We start from the raw sequence: 17,940 nt of genomic DNA, 5'->3' as shown, positions 1-17,940 counted from the left end.
GGGACTCTAGGAGACAAAGGGTTGAAGGGTAAACCAAAATATAGCAATTTATTTTCGGGAGAACATTCTTCAGCAAATTAACATTTTCTAAGGTAAATTAGTTTTTGGAAGTACAGGAACTACATCTGTACGAGTACACAAACCACTTCTGTACTCTTACGAACACTTAAAATTATATTTCCATGTGGGTCTGGCGCTGCTAGGCAACCAACACACCCATCACAGGCTTACCATCTCCTGACTATCCTGTCCTCCAATTAATAAGCTGTTGTTGGGTGTTACTCAGGCCAATGGGAATCAGGGACCTGTCAGCCAATAGAGTACAGTGGTGGTCATCAGGAAAGTTAAGCAGGTTACCAGCATGAAATAAACAGTCGTAAAGTCATACATACATTTAACTGGAAGTTAATTTCTTTTGTAGTGTCCAACTCTGGGCCACAACAATCCTTTTAAATGGGACCTCTGATAGACAATGAGCATGTTGGTCAGCACTCATTATCCTTGTGTACACAGGAAGACCATTTGCTGGAGAGAGAATGGCTGATAATTAACAGGTTTGGGGAAATTGGGGAAATTTTCAGCCAAGCAATGAGTATTTTGTGCCTGCATAAACGAGCTGATCAGCCAACAAGTCTTAAGCCCCATTTACACACAAAGATGATCACTCAAAATTTGTTCAAAAGATAGGATGATTGACAGTTTGAGCGATCATTTTGCATAAGCTGCTAATGGGCACTAATGCCCATTAGTAGCTTCATTTGCATGTAAATAAGCCTTCCTGAGCTGTATACAGATAACAGTGGGTAGTCTGTTATCTGCATACAGCCGCTTTGTTCTGCTGTGGCACTGCAGCTAAATACAATGTTATTAGCTCTCCCGAACCATGGTCTTTAAGCTCAACTACAAATAATCGTTCAGACGAAAAGCAAAGATGGTATCATTTACATGCAATGATTATCACTCAAAATACATCGTTTGAGCGAATTTTGAGCAATAAACGTTGCTTGTAAATGGAGCTTTAGGGCCCTTTTACTCTCATTGACAATTGCGTCCCACTGGAATCTGATCAATAACCGTTCAGTGTCAATGGCGGCAGCGACTGAATGACGAATAATAATTCATTTGTCGAGGAGTTTCTGCAGGTATAAAAATCAAACAACAATAGGCCTGTATAAACAACCATCTACAGACAATGACCTGTTTACTGTGAATGGAGACAGGTGGCCAGAATGATCTCCGGCCCGCTCTGCCCCATTCACTGAGTGATCATCTCAGTGATCAATTGTCGCTGGGACGATCGTTGGGCGTTGAAGCTCCCGCCTTTCAGCTGACAAACAAGCGGAGGTTCTTCCGTAGGGAGAAAGAACAACCTTTGCACAGCTCGATTTTGGGGTGGGCAAGCATTTCAAGGAACACTAGGGCACAATATGATGACAATTACTCTACACATGTTGGCAATACACAACCAACAAGAACGGGATAAATAAAAATGGTTCCAACCTTTTTCAGCCAGGCAGAATCAATACTACCTTGCCAAATCACCCAGAGATAGTGTGGATCAGTGGCAAGCACATGTGAATCTTAACATAGGCTATTTTTTTTAGGACTTATTAACATGGTATATGTTCTGTCTGTATTTTTTTAAGGACATAATATGGACAGCATACAACACCATTGATTGGCATTGATGTATTCAGATGCCCGAAAAGTGCAGGGAAAAGGGATGCAATATGAATGTAGAAAAATGCACTGACATCAAAAACACATACAATAGGCATATACACATGCAGTGAAAATGGTACAGTATGTGTTTCACAAACCGAAATGGTATACACCTGTATGAATGAGCCCTTATGCTCACATACATTCTAACAGTTCACGATGAGACAGTAGCATGCAGGTAAACTTTACTGTATGGATGTGCATGTCAGGTGTTCATTGTTCTTGAGTTTCATCCGACAGGTATTGTACAGCCCCCTTATGGGCTTGAAGACCTCTTGTTAGGCTTCTGAATGAGTCACTTTTCCCACAGCAGCCTTATGTACATGTTTTACTCTGGTCCAGGTGCTACTGAATAAAGGAATGCACTCCTGCCAAATAGCTAGCAACCATATAGTACAGCGTGCGCAGAAAATAATGAACTGTGAAATCCCTTTATTGATACAAAAGAGTATTATGCAGATTTTCAAAAGAGTACTAAGCCTTAGCTCACATTTAATCCTATTAATTTGCATTGGAATTATGGCATGCAAAAGGATAAGTGCAATTTCCGAATGTATTTTATATTAACCATTCAACAACTAAGCAAAACACTGCGGTTCCCACCATGGACCATGGCACAAGTCCAAATTTAGTGACATTAATTCTCAGCGAATGACCAACTTTAAGGAGAAAGCTCTGTAAATTTAGAACAATGGTCATATTGACAAACTGAATTTTTGGGGGTCAGGCATAGACCATTGTATTTACTTTCCTTATCTTGTCACATCTCTCCAGTCCTGTCAAGGTGACTGACCAAAGCATATGCAGCGTCCGAGGAGCAGGTTCACAGCCGAGGAGATAGCGGGGTAGATTGAGGCTTTTTCAGGACCCGACCAAGTTACTGTTGGGGGAGTTTCACAGGGAAAACCCAATCGCTGGTTTACCTTAGAGTCCTTTTTGTTAGTCGTGATGCCACCATTCTGTCCTCTGCACTGAATCCAGATGTTGAAATAAAGTAGTCCACACACTGGGATAACTTTCTGAGCAAAACCGGAAACGGTCGGTAGAGCTCGTTTACTTGAATAAACAGTCAACAGTTCACAAACTTTACATCAGCCAGTAGAACATTGCTGCGAACACAATAGTGGTGTGACAGGAAGGATGCACAGGATGACATAGAAATCCACAGTCCCAGTTATCTGGGGGCTCTATTCCCAGCAACACTCCTTACTCTTTCTTCAGCTCTCTACTGGTACACACTCACAGTTAGACGTTATACTCAGTGCTGCCTGGCGGTTCCTCTCACTCACTCTCTCTCAGTCCTTCAAATTAGTACCGAGAAGGCTTGGGTGATTTGCTCCCAAAGCAGACATTATGCCATCGCTCAGCCTCTTCCATCTTGGGGATCCTGATAAGACAAGGCACAATCTCTTACTCGCTAAAAGTCTCTCTCTTCCCAAGACTATAACTCAGACCAGTCTGGCAAGACGAACTTTCTCCCTTGCAAGAAGACGACTCCCCTCACTACACCTTGAAAAACACATATGTATAACGTGACACACAACAAGATACATTTATCAGACATAAACCAGACATTAACCCATTCAGTGCTGCAGAGGTGCAATACACATTAAATGCACACACATGCAAGACACTGACAATACAATGACACGAGAAAACCACATGCATACTTATGGATTGGCCCCGTTAACTCTGGGCCAATACACAGGCAGAAGACAGAGACAGGCTGGGAGACAAGTCAAACACAGGGGTTCTCCAGACCTTGGTAGAAACATAGGTGGGGTCAAGGATCTCTCCCTGATCTGACCCTGACTGAACCTGTCTATTAAGAGGAGCAACTGCCCTGAAAAGGGTGACCTCAGGTCCAAAGTTCTGATGGATTTTCAATCCATCCCTAGGTAGAATATGGAAAATTAGGAAAGCACTTCAGAAATATACTGAACAAAAATTTCATGAAATGATTTTTCTTAAAGAGCTCACCTGGTGTGGACACCTAAATCCAACTCCGGGAGCCCAGGTGCCACACCTGTAGTCCTGGTGTCCGTTGCTGGCTTGCTTCTAGTTTCCAATGGTGTAGAGAGCTGCAGAGATTTCAAGGAATTTTCAGAAAAAAGCTCCCTGGAGCATAGAAGCGCAGGATTTTTTGTAATTAAAATAAAAACAAAAACTATCAGTTCTAGGTAGAATATGAAGAAGAGAGAATATATAGGGATGGGGCAGAAAAGGATAAATGAATACAGGGTCTGTAAACTGAGGTCAGAACCAGGAGGGCAGTGCTGTACCAGAGGGAAAAGACAGGAAGAGTAGCCAATAAAGCATCTGAGGTCAGAGTTCAAGAGAAATGTCAGTCAGTACCAATGGGATGAGCAGAAGGTCATAATCCAAAGTCTAAAATCAAAAAAGTCAAATACAAAAGTCAAAAACAAAGTACAAGGCAAACACACCAAATAACAAAAAAGGACTCCTACAAATGTATCATCCTTTGTAAAGAGTTTGAAAAGTAGTTTTTATGAGCTAAAGTCAAAAGTGGATCCAGTAGGAAGCAGTAGTATAAATCCTTCCTTTATATTTCCTATATCTTGTTTATACCCCTGTGTGATTCCAGCCTGAAGCATATTTTAAGACAAAAAAAATATTTTTTGTTACTGCATTTCAAGAGCATTAACTTTTTTAGTTTGCATAGAACTTACTTTTATTACATTTTTGGGGCGGTGGGAAGCGGAAGCAAAATGATTCACTGAGTGCTATAAATATCTTTATTCTATAGGTTACTATATGACCATGTATTTTTTTTTACTATTTTAACTAAGTTATTGTTTGTTTTAAAAGGGTGGCCATTTTTATTTTTTTTTATTACAATTGTACAAGTCATGAACGACAAAACACTACTCTGGAATGGAATTGGGTTGTCTTCAGCGACGAATCTAGGTTTAGTTTTGGCCCTGACAACAGCCATGTTTGTGGCTGGAAACTTAGGGGTGAGTGCGTCAATCCTGCCTTTGCTGTGGAGCGGCACACTGCCCCACTGCTGGTGTGATTGTCTAGGTGGACTATTGCATATGACAGTCAGTCCTAGTAGTGGTATAAGGGACAATGACAGCTCAGCGCTATGTTCAGGACATCCTGCAGCCACGTGTTCCTCTCAAGGCAGCTTCCAAGAAGCATTTCCCAGCAGGATAATGCTCAGCCGCACACACAAGGTGGTCACAGGACTGTCTCCACAACATTACCAAATTTTCGTGGCCTGCCTGGTCGCCAGATTTATCACCAATAGAACATGTATGGGAACATCTGGGTTGCCAACTTAAACAGCCTACAAGTTTGCCTGATCTAGAGCCTCAGTTATAGCAAATGTGGATCAATATGCCGCAGGATACCCATATGGAATCGGTGTGCTTCCATGTCCACCTGTATCACATCTTGCATCCAAGCTAGAGGTGGCCCAACAGGGTAGTAGAGCCTCCGTTTCAAGGGGTCAGCTTTTTGCAGTAAATTATCCTTTTGCTCTAATATTGTAATCACTTATGTCAATGTTCCAATCATACAGAGAGTTTTATTCGATTCCACCAACTCCTTCTAGGTAATTGATTTTTTTGACAATGACTATTGTGCAAAGTCCAGACCACACACTGGAATTTGCAAACAGCTGCTGAAGCTTCATTTACATGCAAATTAGGCTGATAAAGTGCTAATAAGCATTAGTGAGAATTAGCACTTTATCCAAAATGATCACTAGAATTGTCAATCTTTCAATCGTTTGAAAGATTGTCTTTGCGTGTAAATGAGCCTTTAGGCTCCCATCTTCCACAGTAACATATCAACACCTCACTACTGTGTTGCATGATGATTGGCTGACAAGGGGAGGCAGAGGATTGCTTGGGTGCCTTAACTGCTGCTGCCACAGTTAAACAGCTGATAGCTCTGATCTCTGCCATTCAAGAGAGATGTCATCTTCATAATAGAGCCAAACCCATAAATGATGTTGCAGGCACAACTCCTATGCCCACACCATCACATCGCTGTAATAGTACAACCCACAATTAACTATTATGCCGTAAATCAGGAAGGAGTTAAATACAATTTTTAAAAGAGTTTTCTAGGGCTACACTACTGATGACCTATACTCAGGATCAGTCTTCAATAGTTGATCAGCCGGGGTCTGCTGCTCGGGATCCCAGACAATTAGTTGATTGAAGAGGCCGTGGTGCTTGTTGATCTTCGCTGCCTTTTCTCAGCTCATGACACCACATTCATTGGTCATATGGCCTGAGAGCGGCTCAGTTCCATTGAAGTGAATGGGACTGAGCTGCAATGCCAGGCACAACCACTATACAATGTATGGCGCTGTGCCTGATCACCGCTGTCACTTTAATCAGGGGGAATCTTGAGCGACAAACCTCCATTGACCAAGAATTGATTACCGATCGTGACGATGTAGGTGAGCAGTAATTTACTCCTGGAACACCCCTTTAAACATAATGGGGTTTAGCAGTACTTAGCAGTACAAAGGGCATCAGGATAAAAATTGGCACAATGCAAAATTGGCTAAGTTGCCCATAGCAACCTTTATTTGTTGAAGACATGTCAGATGATGAAAGAATTAAAAACTGTTACAGACAATTGCTTGCATTGTCCATTGCACTTAATTCATTATTGCAGTGCATGTGAATGGGAAGCATACTGTAGATTTCCTCTGCTGCAGGTAATACCGTCTGCTTTATGCTCTTACATGTAAAATGAAGCAAATTTCAAGTGCAATGTAAAACACAATGAAATGATGTATTTGCTGCAAAATGATTGTTTCAGGGATATTCCTATTCACAGTATTGCAGATTATTACCATTGTGCTGGATTTAGGAGGAATGTACTGCTAATACAGGGAAGAGATAATGGTCCAGGATGTGGCAGTTACCTGGGACAAGCCCTCCTAGGAAATTGTCTTTCCTGACTTCTCTAGTGCATGGGGAGGGAATGGGGGAGGCCAGCAGACAGTGGGATGTTTAAAAGGAAATTTACAATCATTTCCTCTTTGGCTTGGTTACAAATCAACAACATCCTGTTCTTTTGTTGAAGCTCAGGGGCGCCTGCCAGGCTGGGAAATGAATGTACTTAAAGAGACAGTACACTAAGCAATTCCATGCAAGACGAACAGGCAATATAAGACATATAAAAACACTGTGTAGTTGTTGTGAAAGGTTAATTTGTTTCAGCACATCACAATCCAGTCCAACACCAGTGCTGTTAGGGTTAACTAATCTCACAAACCACATGTGGTTATTAGGATGAAGCACTTTGAAAAATTGAGAGGACTATGAGAATATGAATCAGCAGTCATGTTAATTTTGAATGAAGGATAACGAGTTATCACATTTCCCCTGCAAACTTTTACAGATATTTAAGTCCGAACTTAACGCAATAAACACTCTGAAATCTCACAAGTTGCTCCAAACATTGATCAAGTGAAAGAGGAGTTCAGAAATGCATTCTTAAGACATTTCCAAGTATAGTAAAATTTCACTAATGTGACATTGGCTGCCCCAGAAATGCTGATAGCCTACCATTAGTTTGTAGCGAGAAACAGCAATATAATCAGTAATTGCACAAGAGAAGTAACAGAAGAGAAGAAAAACAGTTCTAACATGTCAATGATTAAAATACAAAGGGACGACACAATATTTTACGTTAGTATCTGATTTTGGACTCTTTTCCTGAAAATGCTGTTGAAATTTAGATTGTATATACATTGTTGGAACTATGAAATAAACTGCATTCAAACTGTCTGATAATCTAAAACATTCAATAAAAATGTTAGATTAAAAAAATGTGCATAAATTAAAAGCGATAGAAGCCGCCACTAAATTCCTAGCAAGTACAGATACAACATACAACAGAGTGCAGAACAGATGTTCTAAGGAACGAACAGCAGAAGCATACTGCGAATACTATGCATCGTACTACTGAAGAGGATAAACCGCCACATACTATAAAACTACATTGATACAATTTATTAGAGCTTGGCACAAATAATAAAATATAAGGGGACATCTGACTCTAAACTTGAGTAGACTTTTTATTATAAAAGTGAAGTTTGATTTGCATGAGAATATTTATGAGAATTGCATTTTCCATTATTTCCTTTATATTATAAGATGGTCTATTAGCGGTTCCCAACCCTGGGGGCTAGGCTGCAGCTGCTGACGGCTTACATTGCCGGTTGTTAGCGGTGCAAGCAGCCGGGAGCAGACCAGATGTGGTCAGAAGAAGTCAATGCGCTTCCTTGGGTTCTCGCCCCCATTCAACTCTATGCAGGCCCACATAAGAACTCTCGTGGATTCCACATGTTGTAGATAACTGAACAAGGTTTATTAAAAGCAGCAAAGAAACAGTTCATGAACCATAAAGCAAAAGTTTCAGTAAGCATATAACCGAGGACAAAGTCTCCTTCCGATATGGACACAAGCGGAAGAGGACACCCAGAAGCTGGAAGGAGCAGGGTTCATTTGAAGTAAAGAATCTTTGCAACAACAGGAGCCCAGCAATATTCCACCAGTATTTGATCTGGTCTATCAAGCTGCATCAAGTGGGACAAGAGGTCTGGAGACTTCGGTGCAATGTAGGAAACTGCACCCCCTCTATAGGTCTCTCTCAACTTTTTTTGGACTTTTTTATTGGACTTTTTCCAACATACAAGTTAACATAACAAAAATAAGAGGAGTTGGGTAAAATAGGGGTAGGAAAGGGTAACCGTGAGCATTACTCAGAATAGCGATTTCAACAATAGTCAGTGGGTAGGACAGAGCAAGGCATTCACCCTATCGAGCACCATCGCCCGCCCATACCACCGTCTCACTGGGGAATGAGCTCGACCCTCGGGAATCGCCAAACAGCAAACAAACTCTGTCTGCATACTCCCTTCTGTATTGAGCAGGACAGTCCATCTGTGTTGGGATAGACCTACCCAACCTGGCCCACCATTTGAGCTTTCATGGGCAGGACCTGCTGGCTACAGCTTCCCAAATCTTCCTACGGGTTCCCCCCCTCCCGGTAGGACTCCCACAAGTCCACTCTTCCGACAATAGACCCGAAATTGGGGTCCAAACAAATAGATATATAGAATCCTCCGAACAGAAACACAGACCAGGAAGGGCCACATCTAGGGTTAGACACGAGGGGAAAGTCAGACAAGGAGGGAACGGTGGCCCAGGTTGTCACTCACAACTTTGGAGACAACTTGCTACTTTTAACGCACCCCACAGAGATCTGTGCCTCATAAAATGGTGTCTTGTTGGTTTCCGCTTTCTCCCAGTTCCCCTGTCTCTTAAAAAAGCAGTAACAATAAAACAATACAAATGAAATAAATACTTTTAAGCACAATAACAGTCATTTTACCCCTTTATGAGATCATGGAAATGCTGCTACAGAATCCTGTAGAGATGGGAGATTTTTAATTTCCTTGCTGCTACCTTACAGCAATCTGTCCTGTCAGTAGACACCCCTGAATGGCTGTCACATTCTGATGACAGAAATTGCAGCCACAATCCACTGACTCCATATAGGCCACATTTTAAATCACAGATCTGCTGCAGGATTTAACCCTTGTATTCCAAGGTGGACTTCCACAGCATAATTCTAATGCATTCGGAACGTCTTCAGACCCTTTCACTTCTTTTTACATTTTGCCATGTTGTGGCTGTGCAAGTTACAAAATATATATTTTTTCCCATTAGTCTGCACTCAATACCCCAGAATGGCAAAGAGGAAAAAAAAGAATGTTAGAAATCTTGTAAAGTTAAAAAAAATGGAAAACTAACATTGACATAAGTATTCAGACCCTATACTTAGTTGAAGCACCTTTGGCAGCAACGACAGCCTCCAGTCTTTCTGGGTATGATGCTACGACTTCTCATGTCAGCTTATAAAGGGGCAGTCTTTGGACAGCCATTTTCCGGTCTCTCCAGACATGTTTGATTGGGTACAAGTCAGCCATCGAAGACATTCACAAAGTTGTTCCAAAGCCACTCCCGTGTGGTCTTGGCTGTGTGCTTAAGGTAATGCTATGTTGGAAGGTGAACCTTCTGCCAAGTCTGAGGTTCCTTGCACTCTGGATCAGGTTTTCATTAAGAATATCTCTGTACTTTGCTCCATTCAGCTTTCCATCAACCCTGACCAGTCTCCCTGACCCAGCCACTGAAAACACCCCCACGGCCTGATGCTGCCACCTCCATGCTTCATGGTGGTAATGGTATGGGGCAAGTGATGAGCAGTGCCTGGTTTCCTCCAAACATAACACTTAGAATTGAGGCCAAAAGTACAATCTTGGTTTCATCAGACCAGAACATCTTGTTTCTCAAAGCCTGAAAGTCCCTTAGGTGCTTTTTGACAAGCTCCAGATGGGCTTTCATGTGTCTTTTACTTAGGAGAGGCGGCTTTCTGGACACTACCATAAAGCCCTGATTGGTGGAGTGCTGCAGTGATGGTTGACCTTCTGGAAGTTTTTCCCATCTGCACACAGGATTGTTTGAGTTCAACCAGAGCCAGAGTGACCATTGGGTTCTTGGTCTCCTCTCTTATCAAGGCCCTTCTCCTTTGATTATTTATTAGTTTGGTAGATTGGCCAGCTCTAGGAAGAGTCCTGGTTGTCCCAAACGTCTTCCATTTTAGAATTATGGAGGCCGCTGTGTTCTTAATAACTTTCAATGCATAAGAAATATTTGGTAGCCTTCTGCAAATCAGTACCTCTACACAATCCTGTCTCTGAACTCTACAGGCTTGGTTTTGGCTCAGATATGCATTGTGAGCTGAGACCCTATATAGACAGGGGTGTGCCTTTCAAAAATTGTTCAATCAACTGGATTTAACAAAGGTGAACTGCAATCAAGGTATAGGGACATCTCAAAGATGCTCAAAAGAAATGAGAAGTCTCCAGAGCTAAATTTCAAGTATCATATGCAAAATATTAGAAATCTTTGTAAATTAAAAAAAAAAGGGAAACTAACATTCTGTTTTCACTTTGTTCTTAATGGGGTACTGAATGCAGAATGATGGTTAAAAACTTTTTTTTTTAATTTGCACAAGGCCACAAAGTAAAATGTAAAAAAAGTGGAAGGATCTGAACAGAGGGCTAACTTGAAACTCCTGGGCCCCAATGCAAAATCAGTAACAGGGCCCTCAACTATAATGCTTTATTCATAGTACTGGGCTCCCTATATGGAGAAGAGAGGCCTTATGGGCCCCTTAAGGCTCTTGGACCCGGGTGCAACCGCATCCCCTATAGTTACGGCAGTGGGTCTGAAGCCTTTTTTTTTTTTTAAATGCATTGCAGAGATGATGCAGATTTAGAATCTGCACCCTTTTTCAAAAACGCTGCAGATTCATTGAGGAAAATTTCTGCACCATGTAAAGATTTTTTAAATGCCCTCCGCATGGCTTGTACTTTAAATGCTGCAGCATTTTCCTCAGTGACTTCAACAGTCGAAATTCCAAATAATTTCCACCGTGTGTGTAAGTGGTCTTAAAGGGGTTCTGTCATTAGAAAAAAAAATTCTATACTCACCTATTCCTCCCCGCGCAGACTCCTTACCATATCTTCTCTTTGCCAATCTTCTCCTCCCTCCTGCAGTCCCCCAAGTCACATCACCTTCAGTTAACCGATTCTTCTTCTTCCAGTGATGAAGCATTCATTGCCGGCATTCTCCTTTACTAGTGATGTAGCGTCCATAGCCTATAGTAGGGAGTTCCAAGCTATTGCCGAGACTGCACATGTGCACTGTCTCTTTGCAATAGTATATTAATTTTTCGCACATGCGCAGTCTCGACAATTGCTCGGCATTCCTTTCCAGGCAGTGAACGTTACGGGGAGGAATAGGTAAGTATTGATTTTTTATGACAGAACCCCTTTAAAGATTTGCCTAATGATCTGCCCAGTCTTTTCTCCCCTGCCCTGCACCCTGTGACTGAGAGATGCCTCTCTATGCATGGTAGACCAGAGTTCATAATTTAATAATTCCTAAATTGTATATCATTGTGTGAAGTCCGTTATGTCCCCAAGATAAACATCTTGTCAATAAGGCCGTATTCACATCAGCATCATTGGACAAAACAGGGATACCCATTGTATGCGGACTGATTTTCATGCATCTGTTGCCTTTGTATGCATTAGTCTACCCTGTTAATTGGACCACAGTGGCATACACTGCAATCTTTTTCATATGAACCATCATGTATGAATAACCTCACTTGCTTTTATGGGTTTTTGGGCTGCCTATGTCTAGTCCTATTTAGACTTGAAATAACATATGTAGAAGCATGACATAGTGACAGGTTTGCTTTAAAGCGACCCTTTTGTGTCAGGACAAAACCTATTCGGGGACAGGGGGGGGTTATATTACCTTCAGGTTTTTAATTCTCTGCTGTTCCTCTCATCCGTCAGTTCTGAGCACTATTATCAGGGCAATTTTCCAACTACCTAATGTACACTATGGACTGCTCTCTAATTAGTCAGTGCTGATTATGTGAGCAGCCCTGGCCAGAGGCGTAACTTGAAGCTTCTGGGCCCCAATGCAAAATCTGTAACAGGGCCCTCAACCAATGCTTTATTCATCCTACTAGGCTTACTATATGGAGAAGAGAGACCTTATGGGCCCCCCAAGGCTGGGTTCACACTGGGCGGATTTTCCGCGGAAATTCAGTCCGGAATTTCACCGCGGCAAATCTACTTGTGACTGCTAATCCCGGGATTAGCCAGCCATGTGGACGAGATTTCTCAAAAATCTTGTCCACACAAAACGCGAATCCGCCACAGCAAAGCCAGCAGAAGCTGGCACTGCGTCGCGGATTCGTCGGCTGCAGCATGTTGACTTTTTTTTGCTTCCGCTGCGGCCCCGCTCTTCTCTATGGGAGCGCCATCTGCAGCTGAAAAGTGTGCGGCAAGGCCACTTCAAAACACGCAACTAAGTGCTGCGGGTTTTGAAGCAGTGGATTCTCGGCGGAAATCTTGCGGTTTTTTGCTGCGGTCAAACCGCAAGATTTCCTCCCGGAATCTGCCCAGTGTGAACCCAGCCTGAGGGTCCTGGGCCTGGGAGCAACTGCATCCCCTATAGTTATGTCCCTGGCCAATCAGAGAGCAGGTATATTGCATTGGTAGTCAAACACTATGGGATTAGGTAGTCTAAAGATTGCGTCAGCCATCTTGGACAGTCAAAAACAGGATCTGGAACAGGTGGATCGGAGAGACAGAAGAGAACGACTACTGCAGGTAATACACTCCCTCCATTCCTAGAACCGAATCCCAAAACCAGAAGGTTGCTTTAATGCAGTTCCAAAGTAAAACTAGTAAAGTGCGAACTAGTTCCTTTGCTCTGATCTATTGCTGCATTTCCTTTTTTTCCCATTATTACAAGCTTTTTTATAGGACAATGTTCATTTATCAGATATGCTATGATTAAGGCAGACGTCCTGCCGTAACGCGTCGGTAATTTTGAGGTACCTGTGTGCAAACGGACTACGGTTTTTAACATGATGCAATAAATTTCAAGTTTTATCTTATTTTTGCATGCTGGATACTATTTTTTCACAAGATTTTTATAGTTGTCTGAACAGCCGAAGTTATGATATAGGGCTTTGCAGATTATGTAAAGGGTTAAAAAAGACAGGGGTAACAGATCCTGTAAGTGGAGGAGAGGTACAGGTAACTGGAGATTGTCCAAGGAGATGACACTCGGAAGTAATTAGCAGTGGAAGAGAATGGTGAACTCTGAGCAGACCTCTTTGCCAGCAGAGAGAAGATTTTTAGAAGTGATCACTGTAATCACACAGTTAAAGTCCATTTACTCGTCCTTGTTGGTCTCTTGGTGGATACATTGTAGCTTGTGCTAATCCGTTTGCAGTTCACTTGGTTCCCAAGCTTTACGGTAAAGCACAACAGCTTGCCTCTCTGACAGCAGCATTGTGTGCGGCCTGCTGCATTCACAGCCCCAATAAATATGTGTACATGGGCGGAATAAGGCTGCTGTACCCGGGCAGACAGGTGGGCACATACTAGGCAGGGTGAACGAGGGGTCAAAGACAGGAAACGAGCAAGGGGTAGAGGACACAGACAAGGCACGAAGGAGGGGGCAAAAACACCACAAGGAGGGTTACAGAATAGAAAGCAACAGCTGAGAAGACAAGTGTGATGGGAGCTCAGAGCAATAATGTTCTGTGAGAAGCTACACAGACGCACAAGGTTCTTTCCCTGTTACAAGTGAGACCCACTTCTATATCTTTGTAGCAGCTGCCTTCATCACAACTCCGACTGAAGCTAATTCAGGACTTGTAAATTGCACCATGAATGTCATGTGTTATTTACAAGCTTTTTTGGTGAAAAAACTGCCCCCCCCCTCCAGAAAAAAAAAAATTACTCCCATTGCGAGTCAAAATGCCACAAGAACATGTTTGTAGGGCACTAATAAATTCCGTTTGACCCACAGCTAACATCTGCAAAAAAATGTGTCAAAAAGTGGCTGTAAAAAAATTGTCCCACTCTTTTTTTCAATTAGAAATCTTTATGACATATCAATAGGCAGACTGACCCCTGCCAATCCCATTCCTGGCAGAGCTGAATGCATGGTGGCTGTAAAGCGGTCCACGGAGCACCTGAGGTTACATGAGGATGCCCAATATGTGGATGTTCTTGGCTTTGGTGTAAAATTTACACAAATTAAAAAAAAAACAACTCATTAATACTAATTAAGATAACACTTTTGATCTTAACTAGAGATCAGCAAGAGGTGGTGGTGGTCCTTTAATGGTTGTAGATCAGTGGCTAAAACTGTTGCCTTTAGGCCAGCTGTCCACGAGTGATGCGGTATCCCACAGCGAAGCTCCACCGTGGGAGCCGCCGCCCGGGATCAGAAGCTGCCACCGAATCTCCACCAGTCAAACCTATCTAATAGATAGGCTGGCCGCGGAGAATCAGGGCAATTCGCAGCATGCTGCGAATTGCCCAACGCGAGCGGAAAATCGCAATGATTCTCCACTGGTGGACAGGTGCCAGCGTGATTGGCCAGCGGTTTACCACCAGCGAAATCACTGCCATTGACAGGGGGCCTTAAGCTCTCGGGTCCTAAAGTTTAAATCTGAGCAATGGTAACTACTGCAAGGAATTTGAAAACCATATACAGATGTTGTAAATGATAGATTTTAACCTAGGACTCTAGCACTGCAAGGAAGTAATGCTAATGACTGAGCTACATCCGTTGATGGACCACCACCACTACCGATGCTTCAGGGCTCTAAAACAGTGTTCAAGGTTAGTTTTATGGGTTATTATTAACTACTGGTTCAGCAGAAACAAACCACGTGAGGTTTAGATTCTTGCTGAACTGAACTTTTAGTAAAGTTCGACTCACATTTGGCTTCTACAGGTTCGGTTTGCTCATCTCTAATCTTGTGTTAACTAAAAATGTACATATGCTAATGTGTCAATTAATGAAACTCAGTGCCATTATTGACTGAGACAGCTGTTAGGGCATGTAAAGACAGTACTGAAGTCTTCATAGGACTCCAAGGCTAACTGCCAAAATGTGTTAGGGCCCCTGACAGCATCACCAGATAGCCGGTAATGCCACTTATTTGACTATCCTACAATCAATATGGAGGTGTTCGAGTTAGAAGTGAAAAGAGCTTCTCTGATTGTGTCACTATGGCTGAACGGCCAACCATTTAGTGTTGTTATAACAAGACTAAGCCCCTTTACAACTAATTAGATGGCTTCTTTCTGTTTTCTACCTCAGCTAAAAAATTTAAATGAAGGAAATATGAATCTGTAATTACATTTGAATTACAGATTACGGTTCGTTTTTTTAAAGGCCAAGCAAAGTTTCTCTTGCCTTTCTTTTTCTTCTGACGATTAAACATACACTTTTATTATAATGAAATGTATCATTTACGTTGGTGTAACATTTTTTTTTTTTTAGAAGTGTGTTGTAGGCGCTTTTGCTGCAGGTGGTATTCGTTGTGTCTTTTTTGCTGCTGTGTCCAGATGTTAGCCGCAGGTCAATAGTGAAGTATGAAATGCCCTACAAACAGCATTTTATCCCTTTTGCTGCATTTTTTGGCTGCATGGTATTCTTCCAAATTACAGCATACTATGAGAATAGCGTTTTTTCAGGCGTTTTCCCGTAGCTTTTTAATATGAAAAAAAAAAAATTTAAAATGCATGTGTGACCTAAACATGCTCACCAGGAATCCCCTGAGAAATACACAGGGGCCATCCAAAAAATTGCAAGGTGTCGTTCACATGAATAACAATCTGTGTTAGAAAAATCTGACATCATCCGCAGCTGAAATTCGCAACTGGGCTATAGATTTTTGTAGTGTATTTGTCGATTCATATGTGAAAATGCCACGGATCCACGTGTGGATTAGCCCTATTCAATGTAGCTAATCCATAGATGGATCTCCTATAGTGAATTATGTGCGAAATGTCAATATTGTTATTTTTGCGATGCAGATTTTAAATCTGTCGACACAAATCTGCACCATATGAACTATGGCACGGAACTCTATGGGATGCTAAACATGAATTCTAACGTGGACTTTTAATGCTGCGATATCACTGTTTTTTGGCATTTTCTAATGTTTAAAACAAATCGCAAGTTTGTGCTTTGAGATTTTTGTGCGATGGGTTTTTAATAGAGATGAGCGAGCATACTTGGTAAGGCAATATACTGGAGAGAGCATTGCCTTTTTCGAGTACCTGCTGGCTCGTACCTGAAAATTTGGGGGGGCTTCGGGGGTCAAGGGCGGCGCAGGGCAGCGAGGAGGAGCGGGGAGGGAGAGAGAGAGATCCCTCTCTCTCCCCCTCCTGATCCCTTCTGCAACCCCCCGCTCACCCCCGCGGCCCCCCCGAATCTTCAGGGACGAGCCAGCAGGTACTCGAAAAAGGCGATGCTCTCTCCAGTATATTGCCCTACCGAGTATGCTCGCTCATCTCTAGTTTTTAACATTAGAAAGTCCCATTGACAATCGTAGCGTTAAAAAACGCAAGTGGGTAGGAGCCCTAAGAGTGGTTTCACACTTCGCATGTTTAGGTAAAACCTCACTGCCTGGCACGTTTTTCATGCTTTTTTCCTCCCAAAATACTAGCTGTAAGTCAATAAAGAAATCTAAAACACACAACAAGCAAGGCCTTTTTTTGATGGTATTTTTCTCACTTTTGTTTGGTTCATGGCATGTCTTCAAAACACCGCAGACTCTAGTTGACATTTCTTTTAAGCTTTTTTTTCTGTCGCCTCCCCCATAGTTAAAGACGATGCCTGGAAAAAAAAGGAAAAAAAAAAAACACAAGACAAAAATGTTGGCACATACAAAACACCAACTAAAAGTTGCTCGTTAAAACAAATGTATGAATTTCACGGCAATGGTTAAAAAAAAACAAAAAAAACTGTGTGTGAAAGAAGCTTTAAGGTGGATTCAGATTCACAAGCGACCTAAAAATCCACCACAAACAAATCACCATCAAAAATCCACATGTAATACATTCCACCCTTTGCAATTTCAACACCATTTCTGTAGGAAAGGTGCACAAAATCCGATATGCGAGGCATGCAGATTTCGATACGGACTTCTTTGTGACGGATTTTTAGATCACTTGTGACTCCACACTTAACATATATCATTCTTGTGGCTCTGAAAATATTAGCTCATGCATTTCAGTACTGTAAAAAGAGGATTTTTTACTCACCGTAAAATCTCTTTCTCGTCTCGTCATTGGGGGACACAGCAAAGACCGTGGGATATAGCTTCTGCCACTAGGAGGCGACACTAAGCACAAAAAAGTTAGCTCCGCCCTCTGGCTATATCCCTCCTGCCGACAGCAGGCTAATCAGTTTGTCATGCCAGCAGTTGGAATAGCCATGCGGGAACAGAGAGACAACAATAGTTAGTCATATGACACGTTAACAAGAAATTTCACTGTAATGAAAAACACTATGTGCGACTTACAGAATCCGGAGTCCGACCAGGACCACCACTGTGTCATATAAAGAAAGAGGGGTGGGTGCTGTGTCCCCCAATGACGAGACGAGAAAGAGATTTTACGGTGAGTAAAAATTCCTCTTTTCTCGCTCGTGTCATTGGGGTACACAGCAAAGACCGTGGGACGTCCCACAGCTGTCCACGAGGGTGGGTACAAATAAATCATAAGCGCATGCGGTCAGTTTACAGCCGTCTGTAAAA

The 17,940-nt window shown here is 42.3% G+C and overlaps 1 long non-coding RNA gene across 1 annotated transcript; it reads right to left on the bottom strand.

Annotated features, from left to right (window-relative positions):
• Positions 1-2,250: 2,250 nt before the first annotated feature.
• On the bottom strand, positions 2,251-16,981 carry LOC136610598 (uncharacterized). Its single transcript, XR_010790119.1, has 3 exons — positions 16,917-16,981; positions 3,703-3,803; positions 2,251-3,109 (listed from the first exon to the last, which is right to left on the bottom strand). It is a non-coding gene; the product is annotated as an uncharacterized lncRNA (long non-coding RNA).
• Between the last annotated feature and the right edge of the window lie 959 nt (positions 16,982-17,940).

This window comes from Eleutherodactylus coqui, chromosome 2 (genome assembly GCF_035609145.1).
Source record: "Eleutherodactylus coqui strain aEleCoq1 chromosome 2, aEleCoq1.hap1, whole genome shotgun sequence".
Taxonomy (NCBI): Eukaryota; Metazoa; Chordata; class Amphibia; order Anura; family Eleutherodactylidae; genus Eleutherodactylus; species Eleutherodactylus coqui.
This window is presented reverse-complemented; position numbering and strand designations above follow the sequence as displayed.